The sequence below is a fragment of the Cucumis melo genome, chromosome 4 (genome assembly GCF_025177605.1).
Source record: "Cucumis melo cultivar AY chromosome 4, USDA_Cmelo_AY_1.0, whole genome shotgun sequence".
Taxonomy (NCBI): Eukaryota; Viridiplantae; Streptophyta; class Magnoliopsida; order Cucurbitales; family Cucurbitaceae; genus Cucumis; species Cucumis melo.
Window position 1 is genome coordinate 17,952,981 of NC_066860.1, and position 18,899 is coordinate 17,971,879.

Sequence of the window (18,899 nt, forward strand, 5' to 3'; positions counted from 1 at the left end):
AAGAGGCCTTTAATGTCGATTATAAACCGACATTAAAGCCCAACCGACATTAGAGGCCTTTAATAACGCTTGCAAAGATGTAGGTTTCCAACCGACATTAAAGGCCAAATTTCTTGTTGTGTATGAACAAAAATAAATGGGAGAAACTCCAAATTTCGACAGTACCATACTGAACAAAGAAAAGTTACTGACTGGAGGAAGAAGATCTGGTTATTGTAGTCACGTCCATAAAAGTGTGATGTAGCGGTCAGTAAACTCTGCCCAAAAGAAAGAGATAAAGTGAGGTAGAAGGATTTGAATGAAAGAGAATCGATCGAGAGACAGTCGAACTAATAAAGGAAATAAGACTAATAACTCACTGATAACAATCTTAGGTGGCATTGGTTCGACAGACTCTTAAAGAGAAAGGCATCTAATGGAGGCGGCTTAGGGTTGAAGCAACGAACAGGGTCTTTGAAATCTAATATAGATCCAAAATGGTTCTTTTACCATGGAATCCCTTGAAGAGTAATTCGAAGATGGGATAACTCGTGTCTAGGATGAGGAGAAACCTGCCTTCTCAAAGCTGATGAATGCCTTACCACCACACATCCGAAACTAGGAGGACCAAGACAAAGAAAGACAAAACTTCCACAAGAATTGGGGCAAGGGATCGATGGGATAGCGTAGCTTTCTCCTTTTTCCGTTCTCTGGGGTTGAGCCCTTGATCCTCAGGTTGTTGAGCCTTTCGCCTCAAACAGTATATTTGTGGATGTGGATGTCTTACGCCTGTGATTCATAACCTATCCTGATCATTCTTGAAAGGGATGCAACTTGACTAACAAGGTTTGTTTGACTCGGCAGTGGTTGGTAGTTGAAGGATGGCGATCGTAGTTAGAGTGAGGGTGAGAGATGCAAGGGCGAGATAACAAGGGATAAAGATAGATTTTTTACTTCTTTGATTTCGTGGGAAATGTAACAAAATTTAGATGATGCTGTGATGGGGTGAAGATAAAGGAAGAAGAAAAAACGAAGAGGGCAGCCTAGAGGATTTGATTGAACACTTTACAAAGAGAGATGGGAGAAACGAAAATCTAAGATTTTGGGAGGAAGAATAATTGCAGTAGGAAGATATGAAATTTGTTATGGGAAAGAGAGGAAACTGAAATTTCGTCCAGCAAATTTGCTTTTCTATTTTAGCGCCCATTTTTCATTTTTGAGCCACCGCCAATTTTTTTTCTATAGCATAAATAAACCCATGCTATAAATTGATGCTATAGAAAGTCACTTTGTTGCAGTGTTTCTTTCTTAAACATTTGATGATTTAAAATGATGATTTCAATAAGAAATTTTCTAAAATAGATTTATATGAACAGTTTTTTTATGTTTCAAAGTATATTTTAAATGTATCAATATTTATGAAATGACGTTCAAATCATAAGTCTAGTTTCTAACAATAAGCTGACTGTTATGTGCACATAAAGAGTAAAGGCAGTCATGTATAAAAGACGTGCATGGTGATGTGAGGCGGGACAATTTATAAAAGATGTGCATTATGTCTCTGCCTGAGCAACAAGGATGAATCAAGATATTCTCGAATGTTATTAACACAGTAGTCTAAACGCAAAGTAATGAAACCTAGCGTAACAAATGATTCGAGATCCTTAGAGAAAGGAATGATTGTTGACTAATGTGTGTTTATGTCAAATGGTGAACTTATGTGATTTGTATTGCAAAACAATATGTTTATATGAAAAGGTGATTTCATGCAATTTAATGCTTAATATATGAAATGATCTTACAAAAGGATTTCTTAAAACCTCACTAAGTTTGTTGACTTAGGTTTAAAAGTTTTATCTTCCACAAATTAGGTGTTTAGGCCAAGTAAAAAAAGGGTGAGGAGATGACTGGACAAGAAGGTTATTAGGCATTTTGCTTTTAAAGTTTAAGTGTTGTATTTTGCATTTTTGCTTAATTGTGTAAAGTATTGTAGAATGCCTCCTTTTATGTTAATAAGAGTAGAATTATATTACTTCTTTGTGTTAATTGTTCATATCGCCTAAAAGTATATTTTCTAAATTTAGTTTAAGAGACTAGGTGATTAAAAAAATAAAGTTTAATGATCTCAAGACTGAGTGTTTTGGCATCTAACACGTCAGAATATTCAAGTCATATTCCGTCTCGCATGGCAAGCAAGGGCGTGTGTGGGACGAGGTGTGACACACTCGCTTTCTTCATTTTTCCACCTTTATCCATTTTCAACATTAGTTTTTGGGTTTTCTTTAATTTATTCTCTGTAGTAAGGCCTAAAACGATGGCAGACCTATCTTTTCCACCATTATTAGAAGATAATATCTTTGATTTTTTTTTTTTTTGAGAATTTTGGAGGAACCCATTGTATTTTATGTTTGAAAATTTTGATAGTATGATTGATATTTCAATGTCTATGGGTTTTACTACTCATGATTTATTGATTCTTACAAATTACATTTTCTTGTTATTGATTGACAACCAATGCTTGATTGTGCAATTCCTTGTTTTAGATTAACGTATAATAGGTATCATATAATTCTATGTTAATCTCCAAGAAGCAATAGGTTAGATAGGCTTGTGATTTATGTTTGACAACAAAAAGTATTGTTTTATTGACGTAGAGAAAACCATATTAAATTTCTAAAAGGAAAGACAAGCTTTAGGGATTACGTGATGGAACATGAGACACGTGCATTGAAAAAACAGGATCTATTTTACTCTCATTGCAACTAAACTAATTAGTAATTAAATGCAAAACTACCCTAATTAAATGAAATTAGGGTTAAAAGAAAACTCATACCTTCGTAGCTTCCTGTTCCTCGTAATCTCCTCATGAACTCAAACTGAGGACCACCACTAGTGTTTACCCACTATTCTCCTGACTTAAAACCAGGTTGTGGAACCTGATAAGTGTAGGAAATTGAAAACGAAAGATGGAAATTGGAGATGGAATTTTAGGTTGAGATTTGAGAGAGAAAAACAATTTGGTATAATTTTCAAAGTCAAATAAATACCAAAAAATACCTATTTATAACCTAATTACATGCATTACCTAATTACATGAAAAAAATGCATGTAATTAGTTTATAAAATCTCAACAACTAAAATTCCATTAACTATTAGTGGAACTTAATGGGCTAGGTGTCTATATCTCATGTAGTCACTTATCCAACTAAGTGTTAGTTGTCACATTCCGCCCCAAACGTCACTTCTTACCACCAGATGGGGGCTTGATCGCGTACCGTATCGCGAGATGATGCACTGAATGCCTAATAAGTGGAACATCTCACTTAACTTTTCTTTTTGTTAAACCTTTACTTCAACTAAGACTTTCATTGCAGCGGAAAATTTATGACTTTTGGACTTTGCTCTATCCCTAGTACTTTTACACAATACACTCAACTTTGAATCCTAGGTGACAACTCAAAAAAATAGTCATAATGCAGTGGAATAACATAACTTCTCCTTTTTATTGACTTAATAATTTTATAAGATTATGTGTTACAAATTACATTCCTCTTTTCGCGGAACATAAAACTAAAGTTGGCTCCTGGTCCACCTTTCTTCATCCACCCACTAATGCAGTTCTTTGTGGCAGGATACTTAGTGTAAGGTCCTCTTTCCATCCTTTCACTTGGTTGCCCAGCCAATCCAACTAAAGGACAAGCTTCAAGGCTTTCTTTCTGTGGCTCAGTTTCTTCACGCATCGTCTTCGACTCTGGTTGTACCAACCTAGGTGCAGCACTCGCCTTCCTTATGAACTGAGCGTTAGGCATTAAAGAGCAGTTATCGGCTCCTTAAACATAAGATAAGATGACACAGCTTGCACATTACACAAGTCTACACAATCATCCTCTTTCTTCTTACTTACTTGGCTTCCACACCTAACCTCCATCCCTTAATTGGCTTCAATGCCTAACAACTTGGGGAGGGGAAAACTTAAAACGTATAAGTCAAAGACTTAGTGAGTGATGAGTTTAGAAACACATTTTGGCGAATACAACAAGTCAAATATATACAACATTAATGCCAACGCAAACATATAACAACTCATTAATTCACAATCAGACAGGTTTTTATTGCATCAAACAAAACCACAATTTTCATCATTGCGCAATCATTTCTCATCACTGGGACCTGGGTTTCTCCCCTCGTTTGAACCTGGGATTCATCTTAACCAGCATCTCGCGAGTTTTTTGGGATTTTCATCAGTGTCTCACTCATCATTTCTTGCCTCACGGGTCAGAGATTCTCTCTTCGCCTTGACCTGGGATTCATTTTCGACCAGCGTCTCACGAGTTTCCTGGGATACCCAACACCACCTTGTGATAGATCTTATCACCACATGTCACCTTCTTCATTGCCAACTAAATCTCGTCATGTCACATTCTGTACCGAATAGCTTTTAGGCTTACATGCTTCTTTTCACATCGTCCTTTCTCCAATCGCATCTCTCTTCGAAGGATACCTCTTTTTTATACTTAGTCAAACTTACCTTCCTTGGAGAAGCTCTTCTTTAAAAAAATTTCCTTTTGGATCAGGGTCTCACATTAGTGGGATTATCTAAGAAAATGTTGGTTTTTTCCACTAACTTTAGTCCAAGGGCAATATGATCATTTAACCATTTAAGTCAAAGTCAAACATTGACTTTTCAAGTAAAAGTCAACATCTTGACTTTTCAAGTAAAAGCAACATCTTGAATTTTTACAATTTTGTCCATCTTGACTAATTTTGACCTCATAAGCATGAATTTGCATTCATTTTTCTAAAATTCAAATCACATTTGAATCTAAAGTCGGTCAAAGTTTGACTTTTCAAAGTCAAAAGTCAATATTTTCACTTTTTACAACTTTGACCATTTTCATAAATTCCGAGCTTCCAAATATGAATCTTCATTCATATTTTTAATATTTGAATCACATTTAAATATAAAGCTATATCTCAAACTGATAACCGATAATTATATCACATGTATTTGTCGGTTTCTCTTTCTTTACCTAATTTTAATGATTCAAATTATTCCAACATATTGTTCTAAGTTAGTTCCATATAAGCTAGTAGGAGAACCTAATGGACCACTAGAAGAAATTTGGTCTTTAATGTCGGGTGAAAAAAATGAAAAATGAGCTTTAATGTCGGTTTTCAAAAGGTGAATGTTTAATGTCGGTTTTAGACCGACATTAAAGATAGAGCTTTAATGTCGATATAAAACCGACATTAAACATCCTGCTTTTTTAGAACCAACATTACAGCTCTTTTTTTTTTATTTTATTTTGTAAAAAATTAAAGCTTTTCTCTCTCTTACTTTACCCTTTTCTCAAAACCACCATGTAAATACAATGCCCTGAAAACCAAATTTCCTTCGCAACAACAATTCCTTCGCAATTCTTTGCAATCTTCCGTCTCTCGACCTCTCCAAATTTTCTTACAAGTCTCTCATTTGCACTGTTAACTTCTTCAAAGCCCTAAATGTGTCTCTACCCCTTTCGAAATTACAAGTTACACCAGATCCTTCACTTGTGCCGTGTTCACCATCCGTCCGTCCGCGTTCATCGCCGTGTTCCACCTCTCCAAAAATGCATACCAGATCCTTCACATTTCGTTCGTCCGTCCGACTCTCTCCCTGCCACAGCCCTCTCCGATTCTCTCCCTGCCTCTGTCTTCGACTTTCTCCCCGCTGCCCTGTCTCCATCTCTCTTGCCTTCCTCTCAATCTACATTTTGTTACATTTTTGTTCTTCTCCTTAGGGCTTTCATTTCTTCAAGTTTCAATTGATTAGTTTGTAATTTTCCTTTAATTTCTTTATTCTTAATATGATTTCCATCTCAATTTTTCTTTTTAATTGTAGCTTGTGATGTGTCACATTCCAAGCTAAAGAGTTCTTCTTCTTACTTCTTAGTTATCTACTGGTGTAAGTATTTTTTGCCTTCTTTTCTTTTTATTGAATCTTTAAGTTTCTACATTTTGGGGAATTGAAAATTTTCTTTGTTCTGTTTCTTTCTTTATTGAAATCTTTTTTTCTTTTTCTTTGTTTGACATTATTTCTTATGTAAATGTAATCTTTACTTTTTGTTTATTTGTTAATTTCATTTGTAAATGTCTTATACTCTTCTTGCCTTCTCCTCTTTGGTTTTTAAATGCCTTACCTTGGCTACTCTCATTTGGTTTTTGTTCTAGTTTTGTTCTCCATCTCTGTTTGTTTCCATGTGTGCTTTCTGTCGCACCTCTTTAATTTGTGATAATTGGAACTTTTTTTGTTCTTGCTTCTTTGTTGGCTGAATGCTTAGAGTCAAAGACTTGGTTGTGAGGATTATTTGAAAACGTGTTCGGATAATGACATTTATGTCTTGGCCTGGCGAGATTTGAAATTCACATTTTTCTATCCCTATGTATTTCAATTTGGGCAAGCTTAGTATTGTATGTGAAAATGTCTCCATTTCACACGATCCAACTGTATACAATATCTCTGATGGAAACTTAATAGTACATTTTCCATTGTGAAAGCAAGCTAGTCTTGGTAAGGCATATATTTCGATTTCTTCCACGTTTTTGAAAACAATTTCACCATTTTCTTCTTCTCCTTCTTCGGGTGCAACTATACATCTCATTTCTCTAAAGCTTGATATTTTGCACCATATATAAAGTTGTTCTCAATTTTCAATGTTCAACAAGTGAAGTTAACCAAATTGCACAGGTGTTTGTTTAGTATCCAACATTTCACTTGGCATTTGATGAAGGTTTCATGTTTTCTTGTTAATGATAAATGCCCCTTTTCTAATTCAGCTTTGCATTATTATACACACCATCAAAATATTTAGTTTAAAAATATTTGATTACTCATCAGTTTTAGTGTGGTTGCATGTTTAGTTATTGCTTTGTTATTTATTTGTCAAATGAACTTTTGATGGTTGCTCTAAGAGAGTCATCCATGATTCACAAATGTAGTCAATCCTATTAGGGGGGCTTGACTTTGCTCAACAACAATGGTTTTGTGTGTTGTAAGTTGATACTTTTAATGAGGGGTTGAAAATTTTTCTTGCTATTTTAAACCTGAAACTTTATGCAAAAACAAATGTTGAAGATGGAAGTGTATCTAGGGATTCACATTCGTCTCAAATTAGATTCATTCTTTTTCAGTTTGTAGCTATTAGAAATTTTTGGTTTTTTTTTAAATATTTTTGGGTATTGTTATTCATGTTGCTGCAAGGGGTTTGAATTTAGTTCTCTTGGTTACTAAGTGGAATAGAAAAGAGGTTATTAGGAAAGAAAAAACGTTTCATCGATGCTTGTGATGCTATCATGCCATTAGGTGCACAGAAGGTCTAGGACAACCCTCCTTACAAAGCCTCGATTGCAGTCGCTTGTAATACAAATGAATGATTAATTATTATTAGGTCTGCATTAGACTTGGGGTGGTCGATGGCATAGGTTGTTGGATTTGGTTTAAAACTTGGAAAATAGTGTAATTGTTCTTTTGTGTTCATTTATCAAAATTTGTTATCTATTCAATCACGACACCTCATTCCAATTTTATGAAGTTGAGTGCCAAGTCAACATTCCATCAAAATTGCAAGGACCGAAAATAGTATAGATCAAAGTTTAGGAGCAATGGAACATAGATGAAAATTTGCTCAGTAGATACATAGATACAATTATAAAAGGCACATGAATATGTAACTTAACTTTTTGAATAGTAGTGTCTAAGTTAGTTTTCTCTTCACAGCATTGTATGAGAAGAGAAGAATTAATTGGTTAAGTGTTTTCTCTTGGTTCAAATTCAAACACTCTAATTAAACTTTAAAACATTCTAATCAATAAGCATTCTCAATATTTACATTTGATTTTTGCCGTAAATGTTGGTCTGTAGTACTTTTTCCCTTCAACATATGATATAGTTTTGCCTTCCAATGTTGGAGAAACATGACCTTTAATGTCAGTGAAAGTGCCATCTTTTTGTTAGCAGGAAAGACTTGAAACTTGAAAATGTTAGGTTTAAAAAAAAAACCAGTCCCCTTTGTATGAACAAGTGTGCTTGTATGCCAAAAAAAAAAAAAAAAACCAAGTGTGCTTGAAGCCTTCTTGTTACTTTTATGTTGAGTGCTGTATTTGTATTAGTTGCTATACAGCTTTATTCCAAAATCATGGGTTAATTAGTCTGTCACCTTCAATATTTGACCCCATTTAATGACTTGTGTATTTTATGCAGACTATTCCATTTCTTGTAGGTTGCCCAACATACTTAAGGAACTTTTTGAACCGGTTCTGTGAGCTTACCTATTCTCCAAATCAGAGCTTAGTCATAAATATAACTTCTGTTTTAAAGGTTAGAACACTTTCTTCTTATAACACTTGCATAATTATGCAATTCGCTATTAAGTAGTATTTGTTAAGGAATTCATGTGTTTGTGTACTTTGTTTCCATCACTTCTGAGCAATGATGAACCTTCTATAGAGGCATATATTAGTTACTCTTCCGATGGAATGTCCCTCTTTTATTCTTAACATGCGTATGAGCTCATTAAATCACTTACGTACCAAGTAATTGCACGTAGATGTTTGGAAAAACAAGGTTGTGATGTAGTTCACTTCTTTTTAATATAAATGATGACAAGTGACATTTGCTCTCTTTATTGAACTGTCATTTCAATATTTCTGTGATATATACTTCAAGATTGCTTCCTTATTTAATAAGATATTTCACTGAATTTGAAGCATTTATTAGAGCTCTTCACAAGTTCTTTACTTGTTAGTGAATTGTACATGCATATAATCATTGTGGCATCGCTCGATTTGTAAAATAGTTGAACCAGGTATGTATTCAGATTGTTGTTTACTCATTTGTGCTTTTGTGAACTATAATATTGACTTGTGAACATAGGGAAGGTTAGCTCTAACCATTGAAATATTTAGTGCCTTGAAGTTGCTAGGATCCAACATTTTTTTTCAAAGTTACCTTATTAGAATTCTAAAGATTAAATGGTTTATTTTGATTTTGCTTGTAGAATGATTGAAGTCATCAGATTGAAAACTAAGCGATTGTGTAGATAGTCAGGCAATCGTTGAAGGTTGAAAACTGAGAAGACGTTTAGGATTTCTTATTTAAGTCTTGTATTAATTAGGATCTTGTTTCATGTACTATTATAGAATGTATATATAAACACAATATTAAGTTTTTATTTTGTGTATACAAATGTAAAAGATAAATATTATAGTTTCTAAAATAATATTAATTTTATTGATTTGTGGGAGCGAGAAAAAAATATTTATCTATATGGATTCAATGTTGGTTTATAAAAAATGGACAATAATACAACAATTAAAAAAATATAAATTTCTAAAAATGGACAAAAACAAGCCTTTAATGTCAGTTTTAAACTGACATTATTGGCCTCTTTAATGTCGGTTTTAAAACGACATCATAGCCCAATCAACATTAAAGGGCTTCAATAACACTATCAAAGATGTCGGTTGAAAACTGACATTAAAGGTCTTTAATGTCGTTTTTAAACCGACATTAAAGAGGCCTTTAATGTCGTTTTTAAGCCGACATTAAAGGCCTTTAATAACACTCGCAAAGATGTCGGTTGCCAAGTGACATTAAAGCCCTTTAATGTCGGTTTTAAACCGACATTAAAGGTCAAATTTCTTCTAGTGGACCTATAGATCATGGACTCCAATGATCCAAGATTAACTGGCTAAACTCTTTTAGACCGAGCTAATCAACATTCATTAACTAATAGGTCATTCCATTAAAGTTTTGTAGTTACACTACGCTCACTATAGATATATTTGTGTCATTTTGATACAACCATGATCAGTAAGTTAATCTTTCACAAGTTGTTTGTCAGACCCTACCCCACACTCCATGCGAGATGCTATATGACTTTTAACATTTCTGACATGTTAAACATCAAAGCCTCAGCTTGAGGTCTTTAAACTTAGCATGTTAAACATCACACTTAATTTTATGTTCGTACTTTAGGCGAAATAATGCACTTAACACTACTAAAAATAAGCCATTCTTTTATTAACTTTTAAACAAGCGTTTTACAACTGCTTCCATGATACAAGAAAATAATTCTAAAATCTAAACTAAAATGTTAGCAACCTCTCCACGGCTAGGAGCTTCTCACCATTTTCTTACTTGGCCTTAACGCCTGAAACCTAGAAGGTGAAAACTTAAAACATAAGTCAAAAGACTTAGTGAGGAAATTTTAAGAAAACCTTTTGGAATACATATTACAAACATTAACATTTCATTGAAATAGGCTCATCGCCTTACAAATCTTATCGCATAAATATACTTTAGTCCTTAAACATTTTTCACCAAGAACCTGAATCATTCTCTACACTAAGACTCATCATTCGCATTTAGACTACTGTGATGTCCTTTTCATCAACAACATCTGAGAATATTCTGGTTCATTCCTTATTGCCCATACTGCCTAACACAATACACATCTTTTATTCATTGGCCGACTTCCTTCCACCATGTAGTCATTTTCTACATGGCTACTTTTACTTCTTATGTGCACATAAGAATTAGTTGAATGATAGGAAGAAAACTAATGGTTTAACACCATTTCGTTTACATTATCAGAAAACATACTTTAAATATAATATAAACTTCCTTTCGAAATCATTTTAAAACATAAATCATCATTTCAAATCAATCAAAACTTTGTGGAAAACCTTTTAATATAAACATACTCTCTTTAAAAAGAAAGACACTCATAACAACTTGTTCCTCTTCTCCCAGAACGTCTAGGGTCGTTTTGTACTTGATTTCTTTTTGATTTTCAGCAGCAACAAACTTCTTATTAAACTGATCTCACCCTCTATTTATATTGGTCTTTAAAAGATTAGTCATCCTTAAACTTTTAGTAACTCACCAGCTCCTACTCTTCATCGCCTAGTCTTCAATTTGTAAGACACTCAGCCTATGTTCTAAGGTTTCCTCATCGTCTCCTTTTCTAACGAAGAACTCTAAACACCTACTTTTTATCGTCTAACTCAAGTCAAAACGCCTTTCCTTAACACTAAGCCAAATTTTAGTCCTTCTTAGGTCGGGTCTCACATTGTTCATAACCTCGACTGAGTCAAAATACCATTTTACCCCTAAGATTACTCTTGCTCCTTAAGTCTCATCGATCCACTATTGAACAATTGGTTTAAGGTCAAATCTACAAACTAAATTCCTCTCGAGTCAATGAGATGGTGGGGCCCCTTGTTGAAGACTTAGATTCAGTTTTTAAGGGAATAATCTATCTACTAATCATAAAGTGGGTAGGAGTGAATTTCATCTTCCACCCTATGTCCCTAGTCATCCACCCAATCTTACCCCTTAAATGAGAGGCTTCTTAGGCCAGCATTGTTGAGTTGCTCTCAATTATGTAGATCTAAGGATAACTCCACTTGAACAGAAGTTTATAGCTAGTTCAGGATTGAGATTCAGTTACCTAGGTCATCAATAGTCGAATAGTCAGTTTTATACAGTCAACGGTATTATAACTTAAAAGTGACTATTTCATGGTTCCATTCTTATGTAAACTCTTTACATAGGATGCTCCCACTTTCATATCTCTACATGAACAATTCAGGATCACATCATTTTTACTAACCACAAAGTGGGTCGCATCTATAGTGTCCCCAAAATAAGGCACCCAAAATAAGGTACCCAACCTTATTCATACACTATAGACTGTTTGGGCTATATACAAGAACTCTATCCACGTTTATGTCTCTACATAAAGTTCAAGTTTCAGTAGATAGCCTCGAGACCTTAGTTTATTGGATTCAAGATTATAGTATTAAATTTTCACTAATAAGTCCTCAATAACAACTTTATTAAATAGAATATAACTTTTAACCACAAACTATGAGTTTTAGGACATAAATTCCAATAGTATGCTAGGACAAATTTTTAAGTCCTAGGTGTGACGCCCCACCCTAAAATCACTTCATGCTATAATGTGGAGACTTGACCACCTAACATTCTATGTGAATCTCTCTACGTTATAGCACGTAGAACATCTAGTAAGCAAAATAAAAACACAATCAACATGGTTAACGCCAAATGAGAACTCCATTTGAAAACACCACTACTTCATTGATAATGGATAAATGAATACATTTAACACAAGGACAAATTTCCTTCAACTGGAAATATATACAAGTCTCCAAACAATAGTTTGACTCTCCTCGCCGAACTTATATATGCTATGTGTGGTGATAATGGGCACTGTCGAGGTTATACGATTAATGTATGGCACGTTAGGCGTTCAAGACAGCAAGACAAATGCTGGATGTTCCTCGCTACGTGGGGGACAAAACAATACATTTGTAAGGTTAAGCAAAAATGTCTGGTGAGTGTAGGCTTTTACCAACATATTTATTAAGTCAATTTCAGACATAATGCATTGCGATTCATTTCACCAAAACAGATGATATAAATGTGTTCCAATAATAAAATATTGTATTCCAATCAAACATCTAACTAGTTACGTGATTAAACCAATCCAACTTTCGTTAAAAACATTTATCCTGCCCCGCCCAAAAAGTCACCTCTTGCAACTAGATGGGGACGTGTCACCTAGATACCCAACGCATACCTCACCTTGAGTTAACGTACTGAATGCCTAGTAAGCGAACAACCACTAGTACAAATTTAGGTTTTAACGACACTACAAATCAAAACATTGTGTTGTTAAAAATAAAAATGGGGTAGGGTGGGAGTAAAATGTGTCGTTGAAAATAGAATTGATACACTATTTCTTGACACAATTCTATTGTCACAATTAAATTTTTCTTGACACATTTAAAGTGTCGTTAGTTAACGACAAATTCTTTGTGTCATTAAATAAATTTTGAAATAAAAAAAACAAAAATTCAAAACTTTCCAATTCCCTCTTCGCACGACATTCAAAAAGAGTTTTACAATTTGCTCAACATTTTCTCTCTCTCCCTACCAAAAAACGAGAAGCAACATAACTCATCTCCAAATCTAAGAGACTGTCGTCAAACCCACTAATCTCGCACCGTCGAACAAGTAAACATCATCTAAGGGACTATCGTCGAACCCACCAATCTAAGAGACTGCCGTCGAAGAATCTTGGTCGTTCCGATTTCTCTTCTCCCCCAGCTACTAGAAAAATGAGTTTTAATGACACTACTAATCAAGATATTGTGTCATTGAAAATAAAAAAGATGGGATGTGGTACAATTGTGTCGTTGAAAATTATTTATTGACACAATTCTATTGACACAATTTAATTTTTCTTGACACATTTAAAGCGTCGTTAATTATCAACAAATTTTTTGTGTCATTTAAAAAATTTCAAAATAAAAAAACCTCGAATTTCAAAATTTATTAATTCCTTGTTTCACGCAATTAAAATTATATGACAATAGCATATTTTCTCTCTGTACCGAAAACGCGAAAGCCTAGGCTCTCTCTACCGAAAACACGAAAGCCTAGGCTCTCTCTACCTATATCATGCATATATTCTTTATTTTTATAATTTTATACAGAATTAGAATCTAGACTTTATTACGAACCCAATGCAATGAAAAATACTTAAAACGAAGTCCAAACAAAGAAAAACGGGTAAATCAAATATTAGAGCCAATTGGTAAATAACAAAAAAGATTCAATACTTCCATGCGCGTAAAACACCTCAAGGTCGCGAGTTAGAATCCCAACCGAGCGTATTCCTTTATTCCCTATTTTTGAAAGACTTCACGCATGCACCTTCTCCACCCTTCAACCAATCTACGCATGGCACGTGTCGTCTTCTCCTCACGCGCGAGCCATTGATGTCATGTGTTCAAATCTCAAAGCCTGTAAATCATTTTTTCTCACATATTTTCAATGACAATCTTGTAAATATATAACTTTCCGAAAATCCTCTCCTTTTTGTCAAATTGAGCGAGCGCATGGGTCTGAAGTTATGAGTTTGAAATCTATGAAGCGTTTATTTTCATTTCTTTTTTATATATAACTCATTTTTTTCATAAATCTTAATCAATTTTCAGTTATATTTGATACATTCATAAATCCAACTCCAATTTTCACCTAAATTCTCTTTAAATATCATTTTTTTCAAAACTCTCCCATCTCATTCTGTTATTTTCTCTCTCAAAAATATTCCGGCAATCTTTTATTTCAATGGAGAAAAAATTCAAACAAGATATTCCATCAATCTTTTCTTCCAATAGAGGGGTAATCTTCTAAGAGGTAAGAGGATCATGAGTGTTCAATTTCTTTGAGAGTTTCTTCTATTTTCCTTCTAATTTAGCATGTTGATTCTTTAATTTTTGTTCAGAACAAATTCAATTTCATGTGATCTCTATGAAACAATCTTTTAATTTTCTCTTGATTGTTTAATTAGTATACAAGATACATTTTGTTTAGAAAATTAAAATGCAAAATTCAATTGATTATCTTTGTCTACAACAAATAGATAACGATGACACATGATTTGCATCAATGTAAGGGTATTAATGACAATATATTGGTGTCGAGTTATAGATAACGATGACGTATTTATTGCATCAAGGTAAAGGTATTAATGACACAATTTTGGTGTCATATAAGCATATTTAATGACACATTTTCCAAACCGTTGTTAAATAGCCTTTCTTGACAGTGGCTTCAATGACGCCAAAATCGTGTTGTTGAAAGTCTTTATGATGCAAAATTTGCGTCGTTAAAGCCCAAATTTTTAGTATTGACCTTACTTACTTGTCTCATCGTGAAGCCTTCGCCTCGAACTTTGGAGACTTACTCATTGCGACAGAAAATGTGTAACTTTTAGACTTTACTCCATTTCCTAGCACTCTTGACATAACACAAATTCATTTACTAAGTGATAAGTACAATCAATAATGAAGCGGAATAAACATAACTTCCTTCTTTATTAACTTAACACTTTACATAGAGTTCACACTTAACAGGTACATTCCTTTGCTCGCAAGGCACAAAGTAAAACCTAAGTTCTGATCCACCCATCTTCCAACATCCACTAGGGTACTACTCTTTGCGTCAAGGTCTTTAGGAGTATAAGAACCCCGTTTTCATCCCTCTCCTTGGGTACCCAACAACCATTTCAGGGACAACTTTTTGGGTTTCCTTTTCCTGGCTCAATTCTTTCACACTCATCATCTTTGACCTCACAAACTGTGACACGTCAAGCAGCCTCTCTTCGATCTAAGCTGTAGCTCTTAGCATTAAGGACCGAAGTTCTTACCTACTGACTCCTTAAAAACAATATGGAATGACATGACTTGCTCACTGCACGAGTTTACATAACAACCCACCTTTCCCTCCTTTACTTGGCCTCTACACTTGACATCCATTCTTTACTTGACTTCAATGCCTGACAACTTGAGGAGGAGAAACTTAAAATATAAGTTAAAGACTTAGTGAGTGATGGGTTTGAGAAATACCTTTTTTAAGAATACAACAATCTTAATAACAACAATATGAAATTTCATAAACACAAGCTTTTATAGCATAAACACATCCACAATAATCATAATAATTTCACCCGGTTCAAGTCAACAAACATTCACTACTCATCACCGAGACCCGGGATTCTCCCATTGCCTGGACCTGGGATTCACATCCCAACGTCTCGCGATATACTTGAGATTTCTACCAGTGTCTCGTAATACTCATTATTTTCTCAAACTTGGGATTTCCTTTCACCAACATCTCATCCCTAGACCTGCGCTTCACTTCCACTAGTCTTATGATAGACTTGGGATTCGCTTTCACCAGTATCTTACATTTTATTCCTCGCCTAAATCTGGGATTCACACTCACGAGCATCTAGCATCAAGAACACAACTTATTCTCACTCAGACCTGGGATTCACTTTCATCGACTTTTTGCCACCTAGGCCTCGGATTCACTTCCACCAGCACCTCGCGTTAAACCTCGAATTTCCAGCATCTTGCGATAGATCAGTCACCATTACTCGTCACACAACAATACCTTCAAATGAGAGGCATTAGCTCAATAAATCACTGTTAACACATAATATTGATATGATACGGAAAACATCAACGAAAGAATTACAAAAGAATGCTTTTCATACTAACATTCATAACATTCTTTCTTCGTCGTTTGTAAAGATCATAATTACAACGTTTCTATGATTAATGACATGCATTCATTTAGAAAGATCATTCAATCATAAAATTATTCACAAATAATAATTCGTTTATAAGGGTCACTCACTACAATACTTAGCTCAACTCTTTCTCCCTTAAGCTTTCAGCTCCTTCTTCTTGTCAGTAGTTTCCATCAATCGATTTTTCAGTACTCCAAAATCTTCTCTCCACAACTTAGTAAATCGTTTAGCATTTTTTCTACCATTTTATTTCGGCTTTTGGTCCTATTTATAGCGACCTTTCACATCCAAATGTGTCACTTTCACGTTTTACACATGTCACATTACTGTTTCGCCATACTATGCAGCTAACCTAAACTCGACATGTAAGCCAACCGTCAGTTGCAATTAGACATTTTCCTTGAGACGCTAACATTATCCCCTTGAAAATCTAAACTTCTTTAATCGCTTGACTCTCTTCTCAAGAAACAACAAAGTTTACTTTCCTTAGAGGGCCATCTAGTCACTTCAATCGAACACCCACCTTATCATTACACTCTTAGGTGTAGGCACTTCTTCATGCATTGTTACCCTAATCGCCTAGTTCTTAGCGTTAGATGCAAGTTTCTTTTTTGCCAACAACCTCAACACGTTACTTACTTTATGCAATGGCTTTTAAGACAAAAATATTTCGCATCATCCTTTCTCTATCACATATTTCTTCGCAAAATATCTCTTTCTATACTTAGTCAAAATAGCCTATCTCAACGGAGCTCCTCTTCAATAGGACTTCCTTTTAGATCAGGGCCTCACAACATTTATTTTCAAATCATTTATAATAACTCATATCTCATAAGCATTCATCTCGCATAAGGCATCATTTAAATCATATCACAGAATTGCTCTGCATGTTCAATTACATCTGTGTACCCTTTTCTCAACTTAAGTGCTTACCACACTCTTTTGCTGGATTGTGGTTGTGTGGAGTGATCTCAACGCAACAACAATTCACCATCAATTCCATAACGCATTATGCGTCTTCCAATGCCAGATCACACAACAAGCAAAGGACATCCCATACCATATCACATAGCAAATATGAGACATCCTATTCTAAATCACACAGAAAAAATAGGGCATCTAATCCCAAATCACATAATAAGGATAAGGCATCCCACACAAGAACACATAGCGAGTGCGAGACATCTCATCGCATAGGGTACCAAAGATCTTCTAATCACACCATTCGAGTTCATTTCAAATCCAATGCATGTATAAATCAAATATATTTTTAAGAATTAAAGAACATAAGAGAAAACATGTAACTTAGGGTTTCACTAGAAATACATTTAAGGATTTAAACACACTAGAAATTCTTTTTAATTTTGAAAACATTTATAGGAAGAAACCACTCCCAATCAATTAATTTGCTCATCTAACTTCTTAGCTAAGAATTTCCTTGCACTTTCTTGCATTTCTTTGTCAAACTCGAGCTCGTAATGGATCTCCTAAAATCTTTGAAATTCTCTTAATTCTTTCTCAAGTGAATACAAGTAAAAGGAGCCCAAAAAATGGTCGAACTTCACCTAGTTATAAGTCTCTCCTATGAAACTTTCCATGCCGTAAAGATTACCCCAGTTTGACAGTGAGACTCAGCCAATGTCAGAACAACACATGTTACTTTCACCTCCATAAATATTATATATATGTATAGATATATATAATATTAAAATTATTAAATGAACAACTTAATTAACAAGGTTTAATAAAATTAAATCACATCTCAATTTTTATAAAAGAGGTTATATTATAAAATTTTATAACAAGTGCGAGGTTTGTATAAACTGGTGGAAGATATAGTATGAACTATGTTTTTAAAAAAAGTACTACTTCATGTACCTAAATAAATATTTTTTTTATAAAATAATAGTATTAAAAAATGATCTAAGATAACCAATATTTAATTTACTTTACTGCTATAATTTGGATTATAATAAGGGGAATAATAAAAAACAACAAATTTGACAAAATACTTACAACATATAGCAAAATTTTAGATTCTATCAATAATAAACATTAATAGACATTGATATGCTTCTATTAGTGACATTGATAGACAATGATAGAATCCAAAATTTTGCTATAGCTTATAAATATTTTAATTTATTTTTCTATTTTTAAAAATATTCTTTATAATAATCTGCACCAAAACACAAACTATAATACTATGCATCACAAATACAGACTATAATAATTCATATATTATAATACTTTGTGACCCAATCACAAACTGTAATAACTCACTTTGCTCCTCAAATGTCCCCTTAATTTCTAGCTCATCTAGAACTTTGTTCAAATAGTCCAAATAGAGATAACAAATAAGAAACGAGATAATAGTGGATCTCCCTAACTGGTACCCCTTTTTGGCTAAATACGCCCTCTTGGTTTCTATTGATCTTGATAGAGTAGCCGACACTACGCTAATACAAGCTTTGATCTATTTCCTCCGCGTTCTATTCGGAGCAAATAATCAATGAAATGTCAGTTGATTTTGTCAAAAGCTTTTTCATTGTGAAGCTTAATATGGAAACTTCTCTTTTTGCATTTGCAGAAGTCAACAGCTTCATTATTTGCCAGGAGGATAGCATGTGTTATTTGTCGGCCTCTGTCAAAAGCGAATTGCGTTTGTCGGATATAGTTTCAGGCAGAGTGATCTTAAGCCTAGCTCTCTGCAAGAATCTTCGCAATGAGCTTGTATAAGGATATAGTCGG